Source organism: Mus caroli, unplaced genomic scaffold (genome assembly GCF_978045245.1).
Source record: "Mus caroli unplaced genomic scaffold, Mus_caroli_1 scaffold_10, whole genome shotgun sequence".
In the NCBI taxonomy this organism is placed as follows: domain Eukaryota; kingdom Metazoa; phylum Chordata; class Mammalia; order Rodentia; family Muridae; genus Mus; species Mus caroli.
In genome coordinates, this window is record NW_028227265.1 from 75891300 (window position 1) to 75902158 (window position 10859).

The following is a 10859-nucleotide window of genomic DNA, read 5'->3' on the forward strand; positions in this document are numbered from 1 at the left end:
GTTGCACCTACAGGGTTGCAGATCTCTTTAGCTCCTTGGGTACTTTCTCTAGCTCCTCCATTGGGGGCCCTGTGATCCATCCAATAGCTGACTGTGAGCATCCACTTCTGTGTTTGCTAGGCCCCGGCATAGTCTCACAAGAGACAGCTATATTTGGGTCCTACCATTTATTCATAGTGTTGTTTTTTTGATTGCACTACCCTTTATTTCCTAGGATGGAAGTATCTTAAATCACATCCTGGGCCTCAGAGTCCCGTGTGTTGAGGTTTCCAACCCCTCACAGAGATGGAACATGTTTAGGGAGGCTCACTGGCCAGGGTGGCCAAGGTCCCTTTCAAGGGGATACACCATGAAGATGACATTGTCCCAGGGAGGGAGGGCAGGATGATCTGGTCTAACCACCTCGAAGCCCATGTAGCTAAAGGCTCGCAGCAGGGCACCTTTCTCGGTTGCCTTGATCCAAGGCCTGATATGGCATATCCAGGAAGAGTCGGTGATTACACAGAAGGCCGTGGCAATGAGCAGAGGAATGGGGGGTAAGACGAAAGTGGAAGTCTAACTGAACTGGATCTTGGTGAAGCAGGGGGTCAGTTGATAGCACTGTCAGGTTCCCAGCTGAATAGAGTTCTTTAAGCTGGCTGTGGTCTTTTTCCTGTGCAGTGCTCCTACCCACCTGGAGTCCTCCTAGGGACTTAGGAGCACTGGAGGCAGGAGCACGGGAGGCAGGAGCACGGGAGGCAGCAATGGGGCCGGAGAGTCAGGTCCTCCTGTTCCTTGTAAGTGTTGCTTTTGTAACAACAAGGCAGCATCTTCTCCCGGAGGGTGATCCGGTATTTGTAACAGTAGAGGTAATGGGCGTATGGTGACCAGAATGGATAGAGAGTGTTCCGTGTTTTTCCCCTCTTGATATAAGAAAGGGAGTAGAGAGAGGGGCGGGACCTGTTACAAGGCAGTTTCTCTGTTCAGTGCCTCCCTGCGGCAAAGTGAGGTTCAGCGGATAAGTCGCAGAGGTTCAAGCCACCCTGTCCATTGTGACCTGGCAGGCATTATGACATAGACATGATGTCACTTGCTTATGTCACTGCAGTTCCCACTAACCAAGGTTCATATTCAACTAGGATACACTTTACAACTATAGCAATATTTAAAATGCTTTAAAACTTATATACTGAGCCGGGCATGGTGGTGCACACCTTTAATCCCAGCACTCGGGAAGCAGAGGCAGGCGGATTTCTGAGTTCGAGGCCAGCCTGGTCTGTGTACAAAGTGAGTTCCAGGACAGCCATGGCTATACCAAGAAACCCTGTCTCAAAAACACCAAAAAACAAAAAACAAAAAACTTATATACTGGTTGGCTAGCAGCCTTGCCAGAGCTCTTCTTGTACCTACCACCTTGGCCCTCCCTCTGGAACACTTCTAAGTCCAGCAACTACAGAGTTGGTGACTAATGTCACAGTAAGCTTCGAAGGCCCTGCTCCAACACTGACCTAATTAACAATTATTTTTGCAGTCATCCCTCCCCATAGCACATAAGTACTACAAAGTGCAGAACTTTCTTGGTTGTCTTTATAGGGTAGAAATCCCAAATTAAACATCTCTAGGAAACTCTAATGCTATATGTGTATACACATCCTTAATCCTAGCAGTCAAGAGACAGAGATGACAGAATTGCTCAACATCTGGAACCAGCCTGGTTTGCAGTAGCAAGATTCTGGCTGAACAGTGCCACGTATCAAAACCCTGTTTCAAGCACACAAACAGGCCCAGCCAGTGGAAATTAGTGGAGTTACAGAATCAATATATTAAAATGGTAAAAAGCTCACACCAACATAATTCAGCAGTAAGTTGCTGTGCCAGACACAGAATCAGTTCTGCTAGATCTTAAAAATTTCAACAGAAAGTAGAAAGATTCTGTAATAAGTTACACATACACACATAAGAATATGGTAACAATTGTGCTGGTTGTTTTTTTTTTTTTTTTTTTTAGGAGAAGACACCAGGCTTTTATTCATGATCTATAAACACAAAAGGACACATGCATGCCACATATACACAAACACACAACCTACACAAAGGAGTATATACATGAACATATCTAAAGTGATTTATAGATTTTAGAATTTAATTTATCTTGATTTAGAAATATTTGAAATAGTTTCTCTGTTATTTGGCTAAATCAAGCATAGGAAATATTTGAAGTGGTAAAAATATCTTTTTTTTAATTAGATATTTTCCTCAATTACATTTCCAATGCTATCCAAAAAGTCCCCAATACACTCCCCCCCCCCCGTCTCCCAACCACCCACCCCCACCCCTTGGCCCTGGCATTCCCCTGTACTGGGGCATATAAAGTTGGCAAGTCCAATGGGCCTCTCTTTCCAGTGATGGCCAACTAGGCCATCTTTTGATACAAATGCAGCTAGAGTCAAGAGATCTGGGGTACTGGTTAGTTCATAATAATGTTCCACCTATGGGGTTGCAGTTCCCTTTAGCTCCTTGGGTACTTGGGTACTTTCTCTAGCTCTTCCATTGGGGGCCCTGTGATCCATCCAATAGCTGACTGTGAGCATCCACTTCTGTGTTTGTTAGGCCCCGGCATAGTCTCACAAGAGACAGCTATATCTGGGTCCTTTCAGCAAAATCTTGCTAGTGTATGCAATGGTGTCAGCGTTTGGAAGCTGATTATGGGATGGATCCCTGGATATGGCAGTCTTTAGATGGTCCATCCTTTCTTCACAACTCCAAACTTTGTCTCTGTAACTCTTTCCATGGGTGTTTTGTTCCCAATTCCAAGAAGGGGCACAGTGTCCACACTTTGGTCTTCGTTCTTCTTGAGTTTCATGCGTTTAACAAATTGTATCTTATATCTTGGGTATCCTAAGTTTTTGGGCTAATATCCGCTTATCAGTGAGTACATATTGTGTGAGTTCCTTTGTGAATATGTTACCTCACTCAGGATGATGCCCTCCAGGTCCATCCATTTGCCTAGGAATTTCATAAATTCATTCCTTTTAATAGATGAGTTGTACTCCATTGTGTAAATGTACCACATTTTCTGTATCCATTCCTCTGTTGAGGGGCATCTGGGTTCTTTCCAGCTTCTGGCTATTATAAATAAGGCTGCTATGAACATAGTGGATCATGTGTCCTTTTTACCGGTTGGAACATCTTCTGGATATATGCCCAGGAGAGGTATTGCTGGATCCTCTGGTAGTATTATGTCCAATTTTCTGAGGAACCGCCAAACTGATTTCCAGAGTGGTTGTACCAGCTTGCAATCCCATCAACAATGAAGGAGTGTTCCTCTTTCTCCACGTCCTCGCCAGGATCTGCTGTCACCTGAATTTTTGATCTTAGCCATTCTGACTGGTGTGAGGTGGAATCTCAGGGTTGTTTTGAGTTGCATTTCCCTGATGATTAAGGATGTTGAACATTTTTTCAGGTGCTTCTATGCCATTCGATATTCCTCAGGTGAGAATTCTTTGTTCAGTTCTGAGCCCCATTTTTTAACGGGGTTATTTGATTTTCTGGAGTCCACCTTCTTGAGTTCTTTATATATATTGGATATTAGTCCCCTATCTGATTTAGGATAGGTAAAGATCCTTTCCCAATCTGTTGGCGGTCTTTTTGTCTTATTGACGGAGTCTTTTGCTTTGCAGAAGCTTTGCAACTTTATGAGGTCCCATTTATCTATTCTCGATCTTACAGCACAAGCCTTTGCTGTTCTATTCAGGAATTTTTCCCCTGTACCCATATCTTCGAGGCTTTTCCCTACTTTCTCCTCTATAAGTTTCAGTGTCTCTGGTTTTATGTGGAGTTCCTTAATCCACTTAGATTTGACCTTGGTACAAGGAGATAGGAATGGATCAATTCGCATTCTTCTACATGATAACTGCCAGTTGTGCCAGTATCATTTGTTGAAAATGCTTTCTTTTTTCCACTGGATGGTTTTTGCTCCCTTGTCAAAGATCAAGTGACCATAGGTATGTGGGTTGATCTCAGGGTCTTCAATTCTGTTCCATTGGTCTACTTGTCTGTCGTTATACCAGTACCATGCAGTTTTTATCACAATTGCTCTGTAGTACAGCTTTAGGTCAGGCATGGTGATTCCACCAGAGGTTCTTTTATCCTTGAGAAGAGTTTTTGCTATCCTAGGATTTTTGTTGTTCCAGATGAATTTGCAGATTGCCCTTTCTAATTCGTTGAAGAATTGAGTTGGAATTTTGATGGGGATTGCATTGAATCTGTAGATTGCTTTTGGTAAGATAGCCATTTTTACAATGTTGATCCTGCCAATCCATGAGCATGGGAGGTCTTTCCATCTTCTGAGATCTTCTTTAATTTCTTTCTTAAGGGACTTGATGTCTTGTCATACAGATCTTTCACTTCCTTAGTTAGAGTCAAGCCAAGGTATTTAATATTATTTGTGACTATTGAGAAGGGTGTTGTTTCCCTAATTTCCTTCTCTGCCTGTTTATCCTTTGTGTACAGAAAGGCCATTGACTTGCTTGAGTTAATTTTATATCCAGCTACTTCACCGAAGCTATTTATCTGGCTTAGGAGTTCTCTGGTGGAATTTTTAGGGTCACTTATGTATACTATCATATCATCTGCAAAAAGTGATATTTTGACTTCTTCTTTTCCGATTTCTATCCCCTTGATCTCCTTTTGTTGTCTAATTGCTCTGGCTAGGACAAAGTTGAATAGGTAGGGAGAGAGTGGGCAGCCTTGTCTAGTCCCTGATTTTAGTGGGAATGCTTACAGCTTCTCACCATTTACTTTGATGTTGGCTACTGGTTTGCTGTATATTGCTTTTATCATGGTTAGGTATGGGCCTTGAATTCCTGATCTTTCCAAGACTTTTATCATGAATGGGTGTTGGATTTTGTCAAAAGCATTTTCAGCATCTAAGGAGATGATCATGTGGTTTTTGTCTTTGGGTTTGTTTATATAATGGATTACATTGATGGATTTTCATATATTGAACCATCCTTGCATCCCTGGGATGAAACCTACTTGGTCAGGTTAGATGATTGTTTTGATGTGTTCTTGAATTTGGTTAGCGAGAACTTTATTGAGGATTTTTGCATCAATATTCATAAGGGAAATTGGTCTGAAGTTCTCTATTTTTGTTGGGTCTATATGTGGTTTAGGTATCAGAGTAATTGTGGCTTCATAGAATGAGTTGGGTAGATTACCTTCTGATTCTATTTTGTGGAATAGTTTGTGAAGAACTGGGATTAGATCTTCTTTGAAGGTTTGATAGAACTCTGCACTAAACCCATCTGGTCCTGGGCTTTTCTTGGTTGGGAGACTATTAATGACTGCTTCTATTTCTTTAGGGGATATGGGACTGTTTAGATCATTAACCTGATCTTGATTTAACTTTGGTACCTGGTATCTGTCTAGAAACTTGTCCATTTCATCCAGGTTCTCCAGTTTTGTTGAGTATAGCCTTTTGTAGAAGGATCTGATGGTGTTTTGGATTTCTTCAGGGTCTGTTGTTATGTCTCCCTTTTCATTTCTGATTTTGTTAATTAGAATACTTTCCCTATGCCCTCTAGTGAGTCTGGCTAAAGGTTTATCTATCTTGTTGATTTTCTCAAAGGACCAGCTCCTCGATTGGTTCATTCTTTGAATTGTTCTTCTTGTTTCCACTTGGATGATTTCACCCCTGAGTTTGATTATTTCTTGCATTCTACTCCTCTTGGGTGAATTTGCTTCCTTTTGTTCTAGAGCTTTTAGGTGTGTTGTCAAGCTGCTAATGTGTGCTCTCTCTAGTTTCTTTTTGGAGGCACTCAGAGCTATGAGTTTTCCTCTTAGAAATGCTTTCAATGTGTCTCATAAGTTTGTTTATGTTGTGGCTTCATTTTCATTAAACTCCAGAAAGTCCTTAATTTCTTTCTTTATTCCTTCCTTGACCAAGGTACCATTGAGAAGAGTGTTGTTTAGTTTCCACGTGTGTGTTGGCTTTCTATTATTTATTTTGTTATTGAAGATCAGTCTTATTCCATGGTGATCTCATAGGATGCATGGGACAATTTCAATATTTTTGTATATGTTGAGGCTTGTTTTGTGACCAATTATGTGGTCAATTTTGGAGAAGGTACCGTGAGGTGCTGAGAAGAAGGTATATCCTTTTGTTTTAGGATAAAATGTTCTATAGATATCTGTCAGATCCATTTTTTTCATAACCTCTGTTAGTTTCACTGTGTCCCTGTTTAGTTTCTGTTTCCATGATCTGTCCATTGGTGAAAGTGGTGTGTTGAAGTCTTCCACTATTATTATGTGAAGTGCAATGTGTGCTTTGAGCTTTACTAAAGTATCTTTAATGAATGAGGCTGCCCTTGTATTTGGAGCATAGATATTCAGAATTGATAGTTCCTCTTGGAGGATTTTACCTTTTATGAGAATGAAGTGCCCTTCCTTGTCTTTTTTGATGACTTTGGGTTGGAAGTCAATCTTATCAGATATTAAAATGGCTACTCCAGCTTGTTTCTTCATACCATTTGCTTGGAAATTTGTTTTCCAGCCTTTCATTCTGAGGTAGTGTCTATCTTTTTCTCTGCGATGAGTTTCCTGTAAGCAGCAAAATGTTGGCTCCTGTTTCTGTAGCCAGCCTGTTAGTCTATGTCTTTTTATTGGGGAGTTGAGTCCATTGATATTAAGAGATATTAGGGAGAAGTAATTGTTGCTTCCTTTTATTTTTGTTGTTAGAGTTGGTGTTCTGTTCTTGTGGCTGTCTTCTTTTAGATTTGTTGAGGGATTACCTTCTTGCTTTTTCTAGGACATGGTTTCTGTCCTTGTATTGGTTTTTTTCTGTTATTATCCTTTGAAGGGCTGGATTCGTGGAAAGATAATGTGTGAATTTGGTTTTGTCGTGGAATACTTTCGTTTCTCCATCTATGGTAATTGAGAGTTTGGCTGGGTATAGTAGCCTGGGCTGGAAATTGTGTTCTCTTAGTTTCTGTATAACATCTGTCCAGGCCCTTCTGGCTTTCATAGTCTCTGGTGAAAAATCTGGTGTAATTCTGATAGGCTTGCCTTTATATGTTACTTGACCTTTTTCCCTTACTGCTTTTAGTATTCTATCTTTATTTAGTCCATTTGTTGTTCTGATTATTATGTGTCGGAAGGAATTTCTTTTCTGGTCCAGTCTATTTGGAGTTCTGTAAGCTTCTTGTATGTTCATGGGCATCTCTTTCTTTAGGTTTGGGCAGTTTTCTTCTATAATTTTGTTGAAGATATTTGCTGGTCCTTTGAGTTGAAAATCTTCATTCTCATCTACTCCTATTGTCCGTAGGTTTGGTCTTCTCATTTTGTCCTGGATTTCCTGGATGTTTTGAGTTAGGATCTTTTTGGATTTTGTATTTTCTTTGATTGTCATGCCGATGTTCTCTATGGAGTCTTCTGCACCTGAGATTCTCTCTTCCATCTCTTGTATTCTGTTGCTGATGCTCGTATCTATGATTCCAGATTTCTTTCCTAGGGTTTCTATCTCCAGCGTTGCGTCAATTTGGGTTTTCTTCATTGTCTCTACTTCCCTTTTTAGGTCTTGGATGGTTTTATTCAATTCCATCACCTGTTTGGTCTGGTTTTCCTACAATTTTTTAAGGGATTTTTGTGCTTCCTCTTTAATGTCTTCTACCTGTTTAGCAGTATTCTCCTGCAATTCTTTAAGGGATTTTTGTGCTTCCTCTTTAATGTCTTCTACCTCTTTAGCAGTGTTCTCCTGCAATTCTTTAAGGGATTTTTGTGCTTCCTCTTTAATGTCTTCTACCTGTTTAGCAGTGTTCTCCTGTATTTCTTTAAGTGTGTTTTTAAAGTCCTTCTTGATGTCCTCTACCATCATCATGAGATATGCTTTTAGATCCGGGTCTAGCTTCTCCGGTGTGTTGGGGTGCCCTGGACTGGGCGAAGTGGGAGTGCTGGGTTCTGATGATGGTGAGTGGTCTTGGTTTCTGTTAGTAAGATTATTACGTTTACCTTTCACCGTCTGGTAATCTCTGGAGTTAGTTGTTATCATTGTCACTGTTTAAAGATTGGAGCAGACGCTGTGTTCCACTCACCAGAAGTCTTAAGATCCTGTGGCAGGTGTCGTGGGTAGCTGGCAGGTGTCAGCCGACCCCGCGCCTCAGCCACCCCTGTGCTGGTCAGACAGGAAGAGACCTGTGGCCCCACTCAGGCCGGCTTTCTGCTTCCCTAACTAAGGCAGTCTCAGGTCCCGTGTGATTGGAGTGGAGCAGAATCTGTGTTCCACTCACCAGAAGTCTCAAAATCCTGTGGAGGGTGTCCTGGGTAGCTGGTGGGTGTCAGCCGACCCTGCACCCTAGCTACCCAGGTGCTGGTCAGGCCGGAAGAGGCTTGTGGCCCTACTCAGGCCGGTTTTCTGCCTCCCCAACCAAAGCAGTTTCACGTCCCCCGTGATTGGACTGGAGCAGAAGCTGTGTTCCACTCACCAGAAGTCTCAAGATCCTGTGGCGGGTGTCGTGGGTAGCTGGCGGGTGTCAGCCGACCCTGTGCCCTAGCTACCAGAGTGCTGGCCAGACCGGATGAGCATAGTGTGTTTTTAAAGAGTTTACCTTGTCCCATTCTCTCCTTGTATTTTATATATATATACTTTCTGGTTGCTATTAGGAGAAATTCATTTAACACATAGTCCAGCTTTCCTGATCACACAGGACCAAATGACCAGGGACCATACCCACCCATACAAGTGAGCAAAAACAAAGTCATTCCTGGTGAAACTGCTCTCTTAACTGCTTTAGATGCAGCCATGAAATGTGCCCTCAATCTGTGAAATAACTCCCAACTCATGCTCAGGTAAGAAACTCTGAACTTAGGAGCCCACACTCAAATAGAATCATGAAAATAGGAAGGAAAGGTAGAGACAGGTTTGAGTTGGAGACAGCTGTAGATGTAGAGGGGAACTGGCAAATTTTCATTTTATCAATGCATGATACTGTTGAAAAGCTTTAAAATGACACTGATAAACCTGCCAGGAAAAAAAAAAAAAAAAAAAAAAACAGTTGTAGTTGTATTATTTCTACTCTACCCAGAGTCCTGTTCTAAATTTAAAAAAAAAAAAAAAAAGGAAAGAAAGAAGAGAAGAAAAGAAAAGAAAAGAAAAGAAGCAAAAAGAAAAGAAAATGACTCAGTTGAGTATGTCCAGTTTATTTTTCAGATGACATTCTAGGTAAGACAAATAGGTTTTACTCAAGGTAGAGAAAGAACAGAAATCAGCTCTGAGTAGGATATAAGTACTGAACACCCTCCACAGAAATCAAAATCATGAGTGAGGGGAAAGCATTCTCTTCTCTATTGAGTCAAGATTTTCTCTTAGGCTGGTAACAGACACTTACCCAGGAACACATAGAGTGGTTTTTTGTAAGCATAGCTGATGCTATGACCCGGTGACATTTTCCTATGGGATTCAGAGAAGAGATAAACAGGGGAAGAAAAAAAAAAAACCTTTTGTCAGAGAATATACTTTTTTTCTCACCAGCCTTTTATGCTGCACACCACAATGATATGGTTTCAAACCCCCTTTCTTTGCCTGAACCATTTTTCTTAAATGTCAACAATAGTCTCTTGAAAGCCAAATCCAACAAACATTTCTCATTCTCTTCTAACATGGTCTCTCTTTGATATTTGAAACTATGCTTTTTGAAATACTTTTTCCTCTTTCTTAATATTTTTTTTGCAAAAATTTCTTTCTTCCTTGCCTTTCTTAACCCTGAATGTTCTAGTCTTTTCTAAATAGCTCTTCTTTTTTGTCTTCTTAGGGATATTGTCCTTCGATAGAAGTCATTTCTTAGAAAATAGTTTCCAGCTCTGTTGGTTAGAACCATATACTCTCCACTGTAGCTCTATGCTGTTGTACCTTGTTTCTTCTGTTGTATCCCTGACAATAACTCAGCACTATATTACCAGCATAAATTAACCTCCAACTTCTGGTTGAGTATATTTAATATTCCAAATGATTGTGTCCAACATTAATTTTTCTTTACTCTTATTTCTTCCTTTTCTTCTCTGACTATAACCTGATTTCCCCATGCAGCTTTTGCCTATACAGACTTGTATTTTTGAGTTACACAGACAGAAATAACCTGGTAAACTTTACTTTATGCTTTTCCTCATTTCCTCTGGTCTTTTAGGTAAATAGCAGCTATTTATCTGAAAGATTTGTCAGGCTATGGAATCAGACCTAGGTTCCCTCCCAGTTCTGTTACATCACTGGCAATGTGATCTAACTTAACAAGCTGTTTAACTTCTCGTATTATTTTCTTCCTTTGACCTCACAGGCTTGGTAGATAGAATGCATCTCTTAGTCTCCAATGAAGATTGAATGAGATCAACATGTTTGGTCCTTTCACCTAAGTGCTGATCAAAGAAGGCGGTATATATACTGCAACTGTGACCACATTTTAGAAAATTCTGATTTGTCTTGTGGTATGGGTCTTTCACTCCTTTGTAAGGCTACACCTACTTTACTCACTTCTCTCTTTCATCTGGTGTGGATTATTGTGTCTTCTTATGTATGATTTCTTGATGCTTAATCCATTATTCATAGTGTCTCAAGATTTATCTTGCTAAAGCCCAGACCCCTTGATGCCAATCTCTGGTGATTTAGTGCTCAGGTAGCTCCCCTGTGTTTGCATAATAATGCTCACTTTCTATTTTGGCATACTTGCTTTTAATAATCTTCTTACAGCTTCCTTTACCTTCCTTCTTACACCTGTAGATTATAGAAATACTGTTCTGACCACTTCTCATTTTTCTGAATGTACTTCCATAAGCATATGACTTTTCATGTGTCATTAACTTTTGCAATTATAATTTAACCACAATCTTTCCCC

General features: G+C 40.6%; 1 pseudogene; it reads right to left on the reverse strand.

The window, feature by feature from the left end:
• Nucleotides 1–153: 153 nt before the first annotated feature.
• LOC147002448 (ornithine decarboxylase antizyme 3 pseudogene) lies at nt 154–9420 on the reverse strand (annotated as a pseudogene).
• Between the last annotated feature and the right edge of the window lie 1439 nt (nt 9421–10859).